The 17,645-nt window shown below is 43.7% G+C and overlaps 1 long non-coding RNA gene across 1 annotated transcript in view; it reads right to left on the bottom strand.

Moving 5' to 3' along the window:
• Positions 1-939: 939 nt before the first annotated feature.
• LOC145544560 (uncharacterized) overlaps positions 940-17,645 on the bottom strand; it is an 84,219-nt gene continuing 67,513 nt past the window's right edge. The window contains exon 2 of the long non-coding RNA XR_014081478.1: positions 940-1,434. This is a non-coding gene — a long non-coding RNA (uncharacterized LOC145544560). The remainder of the gene's footprint in view (positions 1,435-17,645) is intronic.

Raw genomic sequence — 17,645 nt, 5'->3', positions numbered from 1 at the left:
GGCCAACCACAGTTGTTTCTTACTGAGAGACTATGCTGAAAATGCATTAACCACCGAACCTAGAGAAATCTCCCCTACCAGTCAAAGCAGCAGTTTGGAAGCAACTGGGGTGGGGGAGGCACAATGAAAAACATACCATGTGATGGATCTTGGCTGATGGTGGTGCAGAGGATGACAACCAGAGAGCTTAAACATCTGAGCTAAAGAATTGGGAACATTTGCTCTAAAGGCAGAGAAAGTTTAAAAAACTCTAAGAATTCCATCACTCCAGATTTCTCTGCATGGATTTCTCTGCATATGGAGCACGCCTGCACTTTTAAGGGATGACATGCCAGAACACCAGGTTTAAGGAAAAACATAGGTTAGAGCAGAAACTAACTGACATTTAACACATTGATTTCTTTTTGCCTTCTGTACAAGTTAATGGGTGTTCATTAATAGATATTAGAAAAATTCAACCTCGGAGGGTTATTAAACATTTTAGGGTCCAATACAGCAATAACAGCCTCAATCGGCATAATATACCCTCCAACGAGTAGTGTTTAATTATACGGAATAGCAAGCAGCAACTCTCATAGATAGCTTTAATCTTACTAGACATATACCAGTTGAAAAGCCAACAGTGCTCATATTTCATGACAGCACAGTTGATGCCAATGATGAGTTCAGCAGCAAGAAGGATCCCTATGGAATAGCGGACCACAACTTTTTGGCACCAGGGACAGGTTTCATGGAAGACAATTTTCCCATGGACTGGGGTGGTGGGGAGGATGGTTTCAGGATGATTCAAGTGAATTACACTTCTTGTGCAGTTTATTTCTGCTATTCTTACATCAGGACCACCTCAGATCATCAGGCATTAGATCCTGGAGGTTGGTGACCCCTGGTAACCACACTCAGATATCTCAGGTTTATATGATTTGAATAATCAATAAACAATTAAGAATGTTTGGCTTCTTTAATACCTAAAGGACATTTGCATCTGGTCACATTTAACAGGAAATAGATGGCTTTGCTTTTCATTTGACTTGCAAGATCGCAGAGCATCTGCTCCTAGGTGGTGTGATTTTGGCCATTTAGAGAGATTCTTCTAGAGCAGGGGTCCGCAACCTCCAAGATCTAATGCCTGATGATCTGAGGTGGAGCTGATGTAAGAATGATAGAAATAAAGTACACAAGAAATTTAATGTGCTTGAATCATCCCGAAATCGTCCCCCATCCTGGTCCGTGGAGAAATTGTCTTCCATGAAACCACTCCCTTGTGCTGAAAAGATTGGGGACTGCTGGCTGTTAAATGATTTCTTTTTAAGCTGGGACTTCAGAGATTACCAGACCAGGAATGTGCTGGGCTGCTGTATAGAAATGGGTTTTGATGTGACTTCTCTGTTTGGGAGGATCCAAGGTGGGGAGTGCAGAGGTGGTGTCTTCATTCACCTGAAGGGTGACAGAACATCATCAGTGATTTTTTTTTTTTTTCAAGCAGACCGAGAAGACACCCTGAGACATCTGTAGCGAAACTTGAGTTTGGCCTCTCTAGCAGTGGAGACTCTGCCAAGTAGTGAGCTGGCAGAGAATAAGAAAGCAGAGGATGGTGGGGGAACCTTGAAAAATGATCCTTGGCTACCCAAATGAGGTTTTGGTCAAAGCCTTTGAGCACAGTGTAAGAACACAAATAGAGTGGGAGGAGTATTTTTCAGCTCTTGTGCAATGTAAGAATGTCAGCCTTTAGGGGTTGAGGAGGAGGAAAGTCTGGGGAGGATGGAAAAGAAGGAAAAATATTCTGAGATTAAAACGTTGTCTTTAAATATTGTGCTTCCGCTGCTCAGAGACCAAGAGCTTACAGGCTGACTGCAAACTCTGACTAAATCTTGATTTCCTTGCAGTTCAAAGTCATTAACTGTTCCCTGACACCACTAGGTGGAGATGTAGGTTTACCGAGGACTCACTCTCTGGCTAAAAATGGCCTGTGAAGGCTGTGGAATCCTTAACAAAAATTTAAAATGTTCAAGATTGATCAGTTATGAATCATGTGGGTCACGGATTCACAGTGATCTTGTGGAAGGGGGTGAGGGAGGAGGTTTTTAAAAATCCCACATCAAACAACAATAGCAAACAACCCTCAACGTGCAGCGCTGTTCCTTGTAAAGCAGTCCAGGCAAACTATTATTTTTTAAGCCATAAGTTCAGATGCTTAAGACTCCAAGAGGATAATCACGCCGTGTTACAAATGTCTGCTGCCAACACACACATATTTTTCCTTTATTCTCACACCAGCTGCTCCATCATGCTATCTGTGGTCAAGAACAAACAAACAAAAAGTACCTCTCAAAAAAAAAAAAAAGTGCCGAGCTTCCTTTCCAATTTCACCAGTGGAATCATGCCAGCGACTGGCAGAAGCGGGGGATTGTGTGCTTGGGTTTAAAGGGTTGTTTCTAAATGTAGGACTTTTTGAGAATCTCATTACCTCACATCTTGATGTGTGAAGTGTGATTCATAGCACAGTTTGCTGGAGGCTAGTTAGCTCTTGTCTTCACACGGAGGACGCTGTCTAATATGCCATTAATCAAACCTCAGTGAAGGGAAGCCTTTTGGTTTGTTTTGGCTAAGCCTCTTCTCTCTACTTAGCTGACCCCTGTTTTTTTTTTTTTTTTGTCCACTTTTCTAAGCCCATTGGTGGAGAGCATGAGCTATCAGATGGCTTCCAGAGAAGACAATGGATAGCCAATGGTTTTCGGGAAAGGCAGGGAGTCATTTATTATTCCTCCTTTCACACTTGTCTCTCAGATAAAAATGCTCCTCAAATTCATTTAATCGTTCACTCCCATTTTCTCCCTCTCCAATTCTCTGAGTCTCTTTCAGAGAAAGAATACCTCATAGATTTTGTTGAAGTTGCCCATGTAACCCTACTCCTCAGAGAGCATGGCTCTTCCACCTGCCAGGATCCCATTTAAATACTCCGTTTTCCCTCGAAGTTAAGGAACTCTCCATCAGGGCTGGGGAAGTTCACATACACATGAATTCCCTGCTCCATGGCAATCACGCGAATGGTAATGCTTCCAGGGTGAACATCAAGATCGAAACGTAGTAAATGGTGGTAGTCAGGGCTCAGACGGTAGAGAATCTGCCTGCAAAGCAGGAGACTCAGGTTGGATCCCTGGGTCAGGAAGATCTCCCGGAGAAGGGCATGGCAACCCACGCCAGTGTTCTTGCCTGGGAAATCCCCATGGACAGAGGAGCCTGGCAGGCTATGGTCCTTGAGGTCACAAATAGTTGGGCAAGACTGAGTGACTTACACGACAACAACTCAAGGCCATTTCCATAGCAAGAGACATTTAAATTTTATGAAATATTTTCTCCTGAAATTTTCAACACACTCAAAAAATTTTAATTACTGTACAAATGAATCCATGAAGAAAAGTGGGAGATGTTTTTAGTGGCCAGGATTTAGGGACCAGGGGGAAATTAGATAATTAAAACACAAAAGTCAGACTTACATCTGAGGCATTGCCTTCCATCTCACCATTAATTCCCAACTGCTGTCGGGTGATATTAGCATAAACTTACCTTTATTTCTTACTTAAAAAAATTTTTTTTAAATTTTCTTTTTCTGGCCACACTACTTGAATATTAGTTCCCTGATCAGAGATCAAACCTGAGCCCTCTTCATTGGAAGTGCAGAGTTTTCACCACTGGATCATCAGGGAAATTCCCTTTGTTTCTTTTTAAAAATGTATTATTTATCTATGTATTCATTTTTGGCTGCACTGGATCTTCATTGCTGCACGCAGGCTTTCAAGCTTTCTCTAGTTGTGGTGTTTGGGCTTTCCACTGTGGTCGCTTCTCTTGCTGTGGAGCACAGGCTCTAGGCACATGGGCTTCAGTAGCTGTGCCTCCCGGCCTCTGAGTGCAGGCTCAGTAGCTGTTGCACACCGGCTTAGTTACTCCGGCATGTGGGATCTTCCCAGACCAGGGATTGAACCTGAGTTCCCTGCATCAGCAGGTGAATTCTTATCTGCTGCACAGCCAGGGAAGTCCCTCCCCTCGTTTCTTAAACATGATCCCACAATTAGCGCCGTACAGAATCAGATAATCATTCACACTGGGTGCTATGAAAGGCGAAGTCCCATTTTCTAATCTCAGTCGTCTGCTTATTTTAAAAGCATGTTTCATTACAGCTCATATCAGCATCACATTTATTAATTATTGTCTGATTCTGGGACAGGGGAGGAGTCTAGCTCTGGAAGTCATGCCCTGCCTGTCCCCCCATCCCCCATCACATACACACTGAATAGATCTTAACTGAGCATTATGAGTAGAGCATCTACCAGGCTGATGGGGGTTGTGGGGGCTGACCATCCGCTGGCCTGAACCTTAAAAAAGGAGTCTCATCAGCTCCTCGCAGGGATCATGCAGTGAAATATGCTGACAACAGTGCTGGCTGCCTGAATATTGCGTATGAGATGGGTCTTCTTTTCTTAGCGAGTGGGGCACCTCAGAAGTCACCAGAATTTGGGGTAGAATATGAAATCCTTTAGGCATAGGAAGAAAAAAAAAGCTTATTTTTGTTAACAAAATACAACTTCCTAAACAGCAGTTTTGTATTTTTTTCTTGTGTATTATGTGCTAGGTACTATTAAAGTACTTTATATGGAGAAATGGGCTTCCCTGGTGTCCCAGTAGTAAAGAATCCATCTGACAGTGGAGGAGATTCAGGAGATGCGGGTTCAATCCCTGGGTTTGGAAGAGCCCCTGGAGGAAGAAATGGCAACAGGACTCCAGTATTCTTGCATGGCAAATCCCACGGACAGAGGAACCTGGCAGACTACAGTACATGGGGTTGCAAAGAGTGGGACATGACTGAGTAACTAAACAACAACAAAAACAAACATAGAGAAACTGGTTTCATCCTACAAGATTCCAGTGAGTTAGTGTCATTATTATCCCCATTTTATAGATGAGGAAATAGAGGTGGAGCATGGGTGGAAACTGCCCATGAAAGCACAGCTCAAGAGAGAGGAACCTGAAATTCACACCCAGACAATCTGAACCCTTTGCTATATTTATATATCTGCACACATTTGCTTTTGACATTTCATAACATTTTCAACCGAGTTTTGTTTGCAAAATTAGACATATGTGTTTTTAGTTTAGTTGGTTTGGTGGCTAAGTTGTGTCCAACTTTTTGCGACCCCATGGATTGCAGCACGCCAGGCTTCCCTGCTCTTCACTATCCCCTGGAATTTGCTCAAGTTCATGTCCATTGAGTCAGTGATGCCATCCAACCATCTCATCCTCTGTCACCTCTCCTCCTCTTGCCCTCAATCTTTCCCAGCATCAGAGTATTTTCCAATGAGTCTGCCCTTTGCATCAGGTGGCCAAAGTATTGGAGCTTCAGCTTCAGCATCAGTCCTTCCAATGAATATTCTGGGTTGATTTCCTTTAGGATTGACTAAATACATATTGGACACATGTATCATCCAAAAATACCCTATAGAGTGCCACTTTTCCCAGAAAAGATAAAGGAATTTTCCTCAAGTCAGCTTGATATATGGTGCTGCTTTCAAAATGAAAAATTTACATTTTTAATTGTAACTAATTCTCCCAAAGTAATTGTAAGATATGTGTTTTAATTTTACTGTTGCAGTACCATGATGGGTGCTAGAAATATGGGCTTATGTGATGAGGGATGATATTGGGAATAATAGCTTTTAAAAATCAGTCTAGGTAATTCCCTGGTGGTCCAGTGGTTAGGATTCTGAGCTTCCACTGCAAGAGGCCCGGGTTCTATCTCTGGTCTGGGAACTAAGATCCCACATTCCATGCTGTGCAGCCAAATACATAAATAAAAATAAAAATCAGTCTACATTATTCCTTGGTATAAGTAGAAAATAATTAAAATAAAAATTTTCAGAGGAACACTTTTTGATTAGTGGAAAGACCTGTTTCAAGCAATGTTCATATGAATATCACACATACACTCATAATATCACACACACACACACTCATCACACACACACTCATAATATCACACACACATAATATCACACACATACTCATAATATTACACACACATAATATCACACACACTCATAATATCACACACACATATCACACACATGCACATAAGATCACTTCTGAGCAAAACCATACAGTCAGCATAAACTTCCTTTGCTCAAGGAAGACAGACATAATTTGAACTGTGAATGTTAACACAAGCTGAACTGATTTGAACATGCAAGCCAAATTTAGTTAGAGTGCAGGTTAGGAAAGTCAGTATCTAGGAAACAAACTCAAATCAGAACTTAAGAGTCTCCAGGAGGAACTAAATTTCTCCCTCCAAACTCCCACCGGGGGACTCTGCCCGCCTTTCACCTGACATTAGTCTCATTGCCTTCCCCTCAGACTGTGAGGAAAAAATGGGGTCCTTGAATCATCAGCTTTTTCCTCATATATTAAATATGCAGAAAGTTTTTAGGGCCATCAGTCCTACATGTGATCATGTACTGATCTGAGCGTGTTCTGTTGTCATTGTTTAGTTGTTCAGCCGTGTCTGACTCTATGGAACCCCATGGACTGTAGCCCACCAGGCTCCTCTGTCCCTGGGATTTCCCAGGCTAGAACATTGGAGCGCGTTGCCATTTTGTCCTCCAGGGGACCTTCCCAACCCAGGGATTGAATCCACATCACCAGCACTGGCAGGGTGATTCTTTACGACTGCACCTCCAGGGAAGCCTATGCGTGTGTTCTGCACACGTATACAAACACGCCTTCAGAGAAGCTGGCCGCTGGGAAGCTAAACAGCATGGAAAGAAACCTCATATCAAGAAAAACAAGGCTCGGGTGGCAGGATGGGGTGAGGAAGGATGTGAGTTACAAGAGAGCTTCTCACTAACCAATTCTGCGGGCTCATCTCCTGAATGTTACCGCTCCACCGGCCCCCACATGAAAGGATGGAAGAAAAGGCGATTACTGAAGACAGAAGCTGAAAGGGGCCAGGGAGGCAGAGCTTGTGTGTGGCGTTAAGACCCCTCTGCCACGACAAAGCCGAGGAGAGGGGTTCACAGTCTGTCATGTTGAGTTCCGATCAATCCCCTCCAAAACGGTCAGGCTGGGGCGTCTGGCTGCTGAAAATCTATGCTTCACACTTTCCACTTTTAGCTCTCAGAATCCCTGGTCGTTTTCACCAGAGTGCATTTTGTGGACATTTTAGTTGTTGGGAATCAGACTGGAGGGAGCGGAGATGGAGAAAAAGGAAGACGCCTGCCTTGAAGACGTCTCTTGGACGGAACGCACGTTGGATCAAAACTCGGCGCCGTTCATCTTTTGTGGCTCTTTGTCAATCATGTTTGCTGGGAGGATAAGTGAACTCTGAGAAAAGGCATTCATCTAAATTATCCTCATAAAGTGCCATCATTCTATGTAAAGAGAAAAACAGAAGAGACAGCCGGTGTGTACACAGATGAATTAATGGAGGAAAAATACAAGAATTCCTTTATAATCAATGTTTATACACGCATATATGTAAACTACATATGTATGTATGTGTGTGCATAATTGTGTATATATATTTATGTAAGGGCTTCCCTGGTAGCTCAGGGGTAAAAGAATCCATCTGCCAATGCAGGAGTCATGGGTTCAATCCCTGGGGCAGGAAGATCCCCTGGAGGCAGAAATGGCAACCTCCTCCAGTATTCTTGCCTGGGTAATCCCATGGACGGAGGAATCTGGTGGTCTACAGTCCAAGGAGTGGCAAAAGAATTGGACTTGACTGAGTGACTAAACAACAACAACAACAATTGCATGCATGTAAACCAGGATCTGATAGGCTAAAAGTTACCCTTGTGGGGACCTATTCAATCCTGACACTTGTGAAAGCACCAACATAGACAGAAATGGAGAAACTTCTCACTGATAGAAAGCCAGTAACCAAATTGTAAACAAATACGGGTAGTGTCCGTGTGGACAAGCAGATAAGAAGATAAATGTCAAGTTTCTCTTAATTAGCCTTTCTTAATTAAAAACAGCAGCAGTATTGTGATCAAAATGAACTCTGGTGGGAGTGTGGTCACTTGGTCTTCTGAGTATCGCTGGAGGAAAATTAGATTTTTTTCCCCTCTCTTAGGATGAATGGTGCACTAAAGGAGGAATAAATGGTGTCTGTGAACAATGTCCCTTTGGTTTTTATCTGTGTGAGATGGATGTGCCTCTTGCCAGTTTCCCAATGGTGTGAGGGCAGACTTAGCCATCATTAGCACCCCAGGATGGATCCAATTCACTAATTACTTATGCTGTCCTGGTTCACTGAGATTTAAGTACCAAGTCAATCCCATTATCTGCAGTCTCCCAAGCTTGCCAGAGTCATCTGTCTTTCTTGGAAAAGAAGCACAAGGGTTATCAATTGGACCCCGCAAGACTTGGGATTTTCCGACTTTGGGAGAAGGCAAGATTAGTCCAGACTCAAGTCCAGGACCCTCTAAGCCGCCACTTTGGATGCGATAAAAGTAAATTGTGACAATTATCCGTGGCTAAGTGAAGAATGGGGAGGGGAAAAGCAGAGAGCAAAGGGGAGGGAGGAGGGAGAGGGAAAAAGGAGGGAGAGAGAAAAATTCGGGGCAGAGAACGCAGCCCCAGCTGTGACTCTCAGCCTGTGGTTTTAGGCAGCCCTTCCCATCACTTTCGGGCTACGAATGACAATTCACCTGTTACAAACACAGGATAATACATTTGGACCTCAAGAATTAAAATATCCCGGGCCGGAGGCCTGCTCTGACAGGATGGGGGGGTGGGAAGGGAGGGGTCGCGGAGGGAGGAGAGGATGCAGGAGTCTCTCCATCAGCCTTGGGTGCTCTGGTACCTGGACCGGGTAGGATTCCAGGGCTCCGCAGGACCTGGGTGGGTGATTGGCACCTGCTTGGCAGAGGGGAGGGCCCAGCAGCTATTGGAGGCTCGGCCGTGTTCATCTGCACAATTTAGGAAGCAGCAGTGTGGCTACTCATACAAAAAAGAATCTTCTGAGCAGCGTGACATCTCTTGGAATGGAATATTTGTCTTTACAAATGATTGCTCCGCTGCCAGCTCTTGACACGGTGCTCGCAAACATGTGTAATTGTTGGAAGTGTAATGACGATTATTTGCATATTTAATGTTCAAACAGTACTGAAGAAGCAGCCCCGGCTAAACCTTTTAGGGGAACATTTGAATATGTTCAGCATCAGCCCAAGGGGTCCCAGGAAGGAGGGGGCATTCCCATGGAGAGCAGACACAGGGGTCATTGGCTTGAAGATCAAGGACACCACAGCCTCCGTGCTTGGATTTAGGGAGGCAGTGGTGAGCTCTGTACCCATGTGAGGTGCAAGGTCATCAGTGTGGGAAGGTGCTTTCTCTTGGCTCTGATTCAAACACAAACTGCAGAATACCCTGGATCAGGCTGGTCTTACACTCACACTCACCTACTGTGAGCCCAGGAAAGTGGGGTAGAGCTCTGATGCTGTAGACAGAATTCATGACACTTTTTATCCACAGGCATCATCCACCCATCAATGTACCCCAAGGAAATCATTCCTGTGGAGTAACCCAGATGCACTGTTACCATGGCATTGTATTCAAACTAGTAGGAAGAATATTTTTTTTTCCCCCTTAAAAAGTAGATGCCCTTCTAAGATTCTTTTCCAGCTCTCACTTAGATGGATCATTGTGCTATGAACCTTCATTTTCCTCTGGCTGTTGACTAAAGTTACTGTGGTGACCGTAGCCATCCCCCTTTCCAGCGGATCTTCCTGACCCAGGGACCAAACCCAGGTCTCCTGCACTGGCAGGCAGTTTCTTAGCCACAAGTGCCACCTGGGAAGCCCAGGGTCCATGTGTGAAGTTAATGCTTTGTCTTTACAGCCCTGAGCACATGAATTTGGGAGGCCCTCAGTGGTTGGGGAGGGGGCGCGGCATTTTCCCAAAGTAGGATCCAGTGTAGAAAACATGCCAAAAAATACAGAACACAGAACATTCCCTGAGCAAATGATGTTCATGACACCAAATTTCTCACCAGTGATAAAGATACTGACCCTGGGAAGGGGGCGACCTGCCTTTCTGAAGCTGAGCTAACTAGACCCTCACAGCAGGCCGACCTGCGCCTACCCACAGACGCGTAAAGCATCTTGAACAACTTGAAACTTGGAGATGGTGCTTCGTGCTCCAAATCAGCAGGAAAGGAGGTTTTAGATGCTGGTAATCATCTCAGGGAAAACACATCTCCGTGAAATCAATAGAATAATTTTTGATAATGTAGCCACTTGATCTGGTAATTTGTCCTTTCACCTGTAGTGAACGACTTGCTGGAGACTTTCCTGAGCTCTTTAGATGCCTCTTACTGGAGGCTATCCTGTCCTTGTCTTTCAAAGGAGGCTGGATAATGAGCTTTTGAGCTTCCTCTTGGCTCTCCACCCACCCCCAGCTTCCTCCGAGCTCCCCCATCCCCAGCCCAGAATCCCCTGCCATAACTCACTTGGGAACGAGCCAGGGCTCATCACCAACACAGACCTTGAAGGAGCGGCACCATCAACAGGACTCAAATACCATTTTCTATCTTTTTTTTGGAGGTAGAAGGCTACAGACCACTCTTACCTTTATTTAAAAATTTCACATTTTGTTCATCATGAATTTTTTGCATTAACTTTGATTTTTAAAATTGTCTTATTGTGGTAAAAGTCACATAATATAAAAGCTGCTATTCTGACCGGGTTTAACTGTACAGCTCAGGGGCACTAAGTACATTTACATTGTTGTGCAGCTCCAACCATCATCTATCTCCCAAATTTTCCACCTTCCTAAACTGAAACTCTGTCCCCAGTGAACACGAAGTCCCTACTTCCCCTTCCCACCTCCCACCCCAACAGTGGACTAGAGACTGAGCGTCTCCATTTTAGACTGCGTCCTCCTAGCCACCACTCTTGGCAAAGCTGACCATGGCTGGAAGTGACCTTGTATGTGGTGTGACAGCAGCATGATTTACTTGCAGCAGGTGGGGTTGGCATGTTACCCTTCCTACCTGTCAGACAGATGACTAATCCTGGAGGAATTGAAAAACACTTCAGTTTTCCTTCTGGGCATCAGAGCGATCAACCACTCTGTAATAATATGAAGGATGTACTCACAGTGAAGATTTCTCTAGTTCCAGACACTCTTCAGATTCATCTTAATTTTTGCGAACAACCTGATGACATGGGTACTGTAGTCCCAAGCCCCTTTTTTTAATGGATCAGGAAACTAAGGAATGGAGAGAATAAAAGAGTCCAGTGTTCACAGCTCACAAAGGATAACACTGTTAACTTCAGGCATCATATAAGGACACGAAGACAATCTCATCTCCCTGGATTCTTTTATTCCAGGATCGAAAGACTGCTTGCCGTTTAGTATGTCAGTTTAGAAAGAGGCTCATGGGAAGTGGTGATGACCATCGCTGACCCTGGGGGTGAAGTTCATTGCTCTCCTACAATCCAGAACACAGAAAGCTCAGGAATTCATTTTTCTTAATATAATATTAAACCAACCCTTGGGATACAAAGTGGAATTTTATTCCTTGTTAAATTCTTTGAAGAGCAAAGTATTTAAAAAAACATATGACAATAATTAGCAGTATTTCTTTAGGGGTTTGTTGGTTTGACCTTAGCCTTTTAATCTGTCAAACTGTGCTAATCGGCCTGACAGACAGAAAGATAAAATGCAGAAGCAGAAACGCTAGTGGGAGACAGGAAGAGACAGGAGAGAGAGAGGAACCAAGGGTAAGTGAAGGGCGCGGCGTCCACTCGTCACTGTGGCACACTTCCTGGGTGGCCCTAAAGGCCAGCGCTGGACACAGCACTATTTTTATTCTAAGCAACTCACTATTTTTAATCTAAGCCCAGCAAAGTGAGGAAGCTCATTGGAGTATGTTACAGAAATCTTTTCCTGGGAACTGAGTGTGAAAATTTGTTGTTGTTTAGTCACTCGTTCATGTCCAACTCGTTGAGACCCCATGGACTGCAGCACACAAGACTCCCCTGTCCTTCACAATCTGCTGGAACTTGCTCAAACTTATGTCCATCGAGTCGGTGAGGCCATCCAACCATCTCATCCACTGTCACACCCTTCTCCTCCTTCTCTCAATCTTTGCCAGCATCAGGATCTGTTCCAATGAGTCAGCTCTTTGCATCAGGTGGCCAAAGTACTGGAGCTTCAGCTTCAGCATCAGTCCTTCCAATGAATTTCCTTAAGGACTGACTGGTTTGATCTCCTTGCAGTCCAAGAGACTCTGAAAAATCTTCTCCAACATGACAGTTCAAAAGCATCAATTCTTCTGTGCTCAGCCTTCTTTAAGGCCCAACTCTCACATCTGTACATGACTACTGGAAAAACGGTAGTTTTGACTATATGGACCTTTGTCGGCAAAAGGGTGAAATAAGATTATGGTTTAAAAAGTTGTGAATGGGATGGGAAATACATAACAAGTCCTCATTGGAGATTCTAATTCACGGTTTCTGTAGTGCCAACTGAGTGCCTTATGTGGGTCTGTAATTTTGGCTGAGCCATTTACTTCTCACCAAATATCCACGGGCTTCCCTGATTTTTCCCTGTGCTGCAGGGGACTATGGGACTGGGTGAGTACAGCTGACAGATGTCATTTTTGAGTGAAAGTATTTAAGAGCTGTTGTGTGACCTTCCAGCCTTCTCTCCTGCCAAGGAGAATGCAGGGTTTGAAATTCAGATGGTCCGGCTACTGGGTGAACCATCCTTGGTTTCCTGAATTTGTTAGCTACTGGGTAGAGCTGACAGAATTAGATATATGTACCATGAGCAGGTACTCTGGTAGGGCTTCCCTGGTGGCTCAGACGGTAAAGAATTTGCCTGCAATGCAGGAGACCCAAGTTCAATCCCTAGGTGGGGATGATCCCCTGGAGAAGGCAATGGCAACCCACTCCAATATTCTTGCCTGAAGAATTCCATGGATAGATTAGCCTGCCCGGCTACAGTCCATGGGATCACAAAGAATTGGACACGACTGAGTGACTTTCAGTTCACTAAGGATGAGCAGGAGATAAACTGTTGCAGTCATACAACAGGACACTGAGTTCAGGGTTCTTTTGTTACTTCAGCATTTTAAAGGCTACAGAAGCACATAAGTAACTATTTCTAGTAGCCGAATTGCACATATCTTTTGAGTTCATATATCAGCAACCAAATTATTTAGTTTATTACTATGTGTCTCAGTTGCTCAGTAGCCCAACAGGGTCCTCTGTCATGGAAATTTCCGCACAAGAATACTGGAGTGGGTTGCTACTTCCTAATCCATCTTCTCAGCCCAGGGATCGAACTCACGTCTCTTGCATCTTCTGCATTGACAGGCAGGTTCTTTACCCCTAGTATCACCCAGGAAGCACAGTTTATTTGGAGAAGAAAATGGCAATTCACTCCAGTATTCTTGCCTGGAAAATCCCTGGTAGGCTACAGTCCATGGGGGTCACAAAGAGTCAGACACAACTGAGTGACTAAACCATGTAGAAAAATTAAAAGGGAAATTGCTGAATGCATTCATCATGGTAAACCCTGTGTGAGATGCTTTAATAAGTCATTTCACTTTGGACTCCCAGGAAAAAAAGAGGTTAGATGTTGACATTTCATCATTTATTAAATAAAAAGGAAAAGGAAGCTCCAAGAGGATAAACAACTTGCCTGAGGATATATAGTCATTTTTCTGGAAGTTTATACATTTGTCTCTAAAATCTATGTTTTATGCTTTATATCCACCAAGTCCTCCTGAAAAAGCAAACTAAAGACTATTTTGGGGTGTTAGAAGTTGGGGAATGGATAGAATAATCTATTCACAATTTTAGAAGCCATGGATCCATGATTACGTGTTAAGTTCATCAAGGTAGCAATCATAATGTTCCTCTGTAGGAGCATCTCAACCCAATCTCCCCAAAACATTATTATTACTGGTTTCTTGATGAACCTTTAGATTTTTTCCTTTCACATATTCCACATATGGCACCATTACCCCAAATATCTCTTTTTATGTGTTGGACTATGTTTAATATGCAAATTAGTCATTAATCAATTATAGCATTGCTATTATTATATTTCTCCCTTCCTCAAAAGTATGAAAATAATTTCATATACATATATATGTATACACATATACATATATGTACATGAGACCAATGCTCAGTCACTCAGTCATGTCTGGCTCTTTAAGGCTCCATGGACTGTAGCCCGCCAGGCTCCTCTGTCCATGGAATTTCCCAGGCAAGAATACTGGAGTGGGATGCCATTTCCTACTCTAGGTGATCTTCCTGACCCAGGGATCAAATCCATGTCTCTTAGATCTCCTGAATTGGCAGGTGGATTCTTTATCACTAGTGCCACCTGGGAAGCCATATATGTACATATGCACCTATGTGTATATAAATTATCCTCACCCAGCAAACACACCCATATACACTCACACACATGTTATGCATAAATGTACATGCCCACATTCGGTTTTACAAAGCGTCTCTCAAATCCTAAAGCCAAACATATAATGAAAAGCCTTCAGGACCACTGGGTTAAGAGTTCTGTTCTCTGGATACAGATATACTCAGATCAAAACATTAGATGCCACTGAGGAGGCCCTTAGTAAACATAATGTTATTTTTCTAGTCCATTTACTGAATGCATTTTTACACCAATTCAGGCGTTATGCTGATTGGCAATACAAAGACAATCATGACACAGTCTTTGCCCTCATGAAGGGTACACTTGAGTTGGAAAATTACCATCCATCATCCATCACTCAATAACCATTTTTTGTCTTATACTATCGCCACATTTCTCAAGGTAAATTTTTTTTCCACTGTCTCTCCCAGTCTTCTTCTCTAACTATACACATGACCTGTGGGTGATTTACTTTAACTCTTTCCCATATTTCCACTATTCTGTCGGTTCTAAGTGTACTATGACCTACTACTCTACTCAGAGCTCTCTCCTTCTGGAATGCTTACCTGAATGGCTGTGCTACCATTGACCACAGTCACCACCACCACCACCATAATCTTATATCTGAATTATGTGCTATTCTTCATCTTCTAGGCTCTACACAATTATTTCATATGTGTGTGGCAAGTGCTGAAGCCCAGATTAAAACTCATGCCATCTTGACTTTAAAGTTCATTCCTTTCAACGGTGCTGTCAACTCCCTCCAGGTGGCTCAGTGGTAAAGTATTCGCCTATCAACTCAGGAGACATGGGAGATGTGGGTGATCCCTAGATTGGGAAGACCCCCTGGAGATGGGAATGGCAATCCACTCCAGCATTCTTGCCTAGGAATTCCCTTAGACAGAGGAGCCTGGGGTGCTGCAGTCCATGGGGTCAGAAAAAATCAGACACGACTGAGCAAATGAGTGTGTACGTGCACACACACACACACACAAACTCCCTCAAACAATCAGTTCAGTTCAGTCACTCAGTCGTGTCCGACTCATTGCGACCCCATGAATTGCAGCATGCCAGGCCCCTCTGTCCATCACCAACTCCCAGAGTTTACCCAAACCCATGTCCATCGAGTCAGTGATGCCATCCAACCATCTCATCCTCTGTTGTCCCCTTCTCTTCCTGCCCCCAATCCTACCCAGCATTAGGGTCTTTTCCAATGAGTCAACTCTTTGCATGAGGTGGCCAAAGTATTGGAGTTTCAGCTTCAACATCAGTCCTTCCAATGAACACCAAGGATTGATCTCTTTTAGGATGGATTGATTGGATCTCCTTGCAGTCCAAGGGACTCTCAAGAGTCTTCTACAACACCACAGTTCAAAAGCATCAATTCTGCGGCACTCAGCTTTCTTCACCGTCCAACTCTCACATCCATACATGACTACTGGAAAAACCGTAGCCTTAACTAGATGGACTTTTTTTGGTGAAGTAATGTCTCTGCTTTTAAATATGCTATCTAGGTTGGCCATAACCTTCCTTCCAAGGAGTAAGCGTCTTTTAATTTCATGGCTGCAATCACCATCAGCAGTGATTTTGGAGCCCCCCAAAATAAAGTCTGACACTGTTTCCACTGTTTCCCCATCTATTTCCCATGAAGTGATGGGGCCAGATGCCATGATCTTAGTTTTCTGAACGTTGAGCTTTAAGACAACTTTTTCACTCTCCTCTTTCACTTTCATCAAGAAGCTCTTTAGTTCTTCTTCACTTTCTGCCATAAGGGTGCTGTGAAAGTGCTGCACTCGATATGCCAGCAAATTTGGAAAACTCAGCAGTGGCCACAGGACTGGAAAAGGTCAGTTTTCATTCCAATCCCAAAGAAAGGCAATGCCAAAGAATGCTCAAACTACCGCACAATTGCACTCATCTCACATGCTAGTAAAGTAATGCTCAAAATTCTCCAAGCCAGGCTTCAGCAATACGTGAACCGTGAACTTCCAGATATTCAAGCTGGTTTTAGAAAAGGCAGAGGAACCAGAGATCAAATTGCCAATATCTGCTGGATCATCGAAAAAGCAAGAGAGTTCCAGAAAAACATCTATTTCTGCTTTATTGACTATGCCAAAGCCTTTGACTGTGTGGATCACAATAAACTGTGCAAAATTCTGAAAGAGATGGGAATACCAGACCATCTGACCTGTCTCTTGAGAAACCTGTATGCAGGTCAGGAAGCAACAGTTAGAACTGGACATGGAATAACAGACTGGTTCCAAATAGGAAAAGGAGTACGTCAAGGCTGTATATTGTCACCCTGCTTATTTAACTCACCACAATACCCCAAAGTTATTTCCGCATTGCATCCAACTCATTCTTCTGATTCTGTAATTGAATAGAAATACCATGATCCAGCCAACTGAGAGTCATTCCCTTCCATCACATGGCATGTCCTGCAGGTTTGACTCCTTAATTGTTCCCACCTTTGCCAATTTTTCCCCATCAGATGTTTCTATCAGGCCTCCTAACATGACCTTATCGTCTCTTTCAAATACAATAGTCACGCTGATGCCTGAATGATCTTTCTGAAGACCTGAAGCTAATGTGAGTTTCCTCAGTTTAAAGTTTCCAGAGACCCCTCACAGCTCCCAGGATGGAAGCCTAGCCTTTGGGAAAAAGACCCAGCCCTTCTGCCCCCAGCTCACCTGCTGGCTGGGGTCCTGCTCTCAGCTCTCGCCAGGAACCGTCTCTCCCATCACACTTGAGCCCCTTTGCACAGGTCTTTCTGCCATGGCCAGGGTCCACCACGTCTTCTCCCCTCTCACCTCTACTCACAATGAAGCCTTTGGCTCAGGAGTCACCTCAGCCTTTCCACCTGCTACTGCTTCCCCAGGTTTACCATGAGAATGTTCCTTACAGGGTTACACCACAGCTGCACAACAACTCAGGACAAGTGGACAGAGCAGGTGTTATTTTTATTGCCACTTTACAGAAGTGGAAACTGAACCGTGGGTTATTTAAGGAAACTGGTTAATATAAGATCTAAATCAATAGACTTGATTTCTAAATCCTAGTAGTATTTTTCTAGGCAATTTCTTTCAGTTTAGGATTGAAAGATGATACCATATCTGGCCTCTGTACCCCAACAATGAGTTAAAATTCAGAGACAGAGTCTGGGGTGAAGTAGAAAAGAATAGCTTTATTCCTTTGCAGGC

The sequence above is a fragment of the Giraffa tippelskirchi genome, chromosome 4 (assembly GCF_054371585.1).
Source record: "Giraffa tippelskirchi isolate mGirTip1 chromosome 4, T2T-mGirTip1v1.2.pri, whole genome shotgun sequence".
NCBI classification, from domain to species: domain Eukaryota; kingdom Metazoa; phylum Chordata; class Mammalia; order Artiodactyla; family Giraffidae; genus Giraffa; species Giraffa tippelskirchi.
Note: the sequence above shows the minus strand (reverse complement) of the source record. Positions and strands in the feature narration are given on the sequence as shown.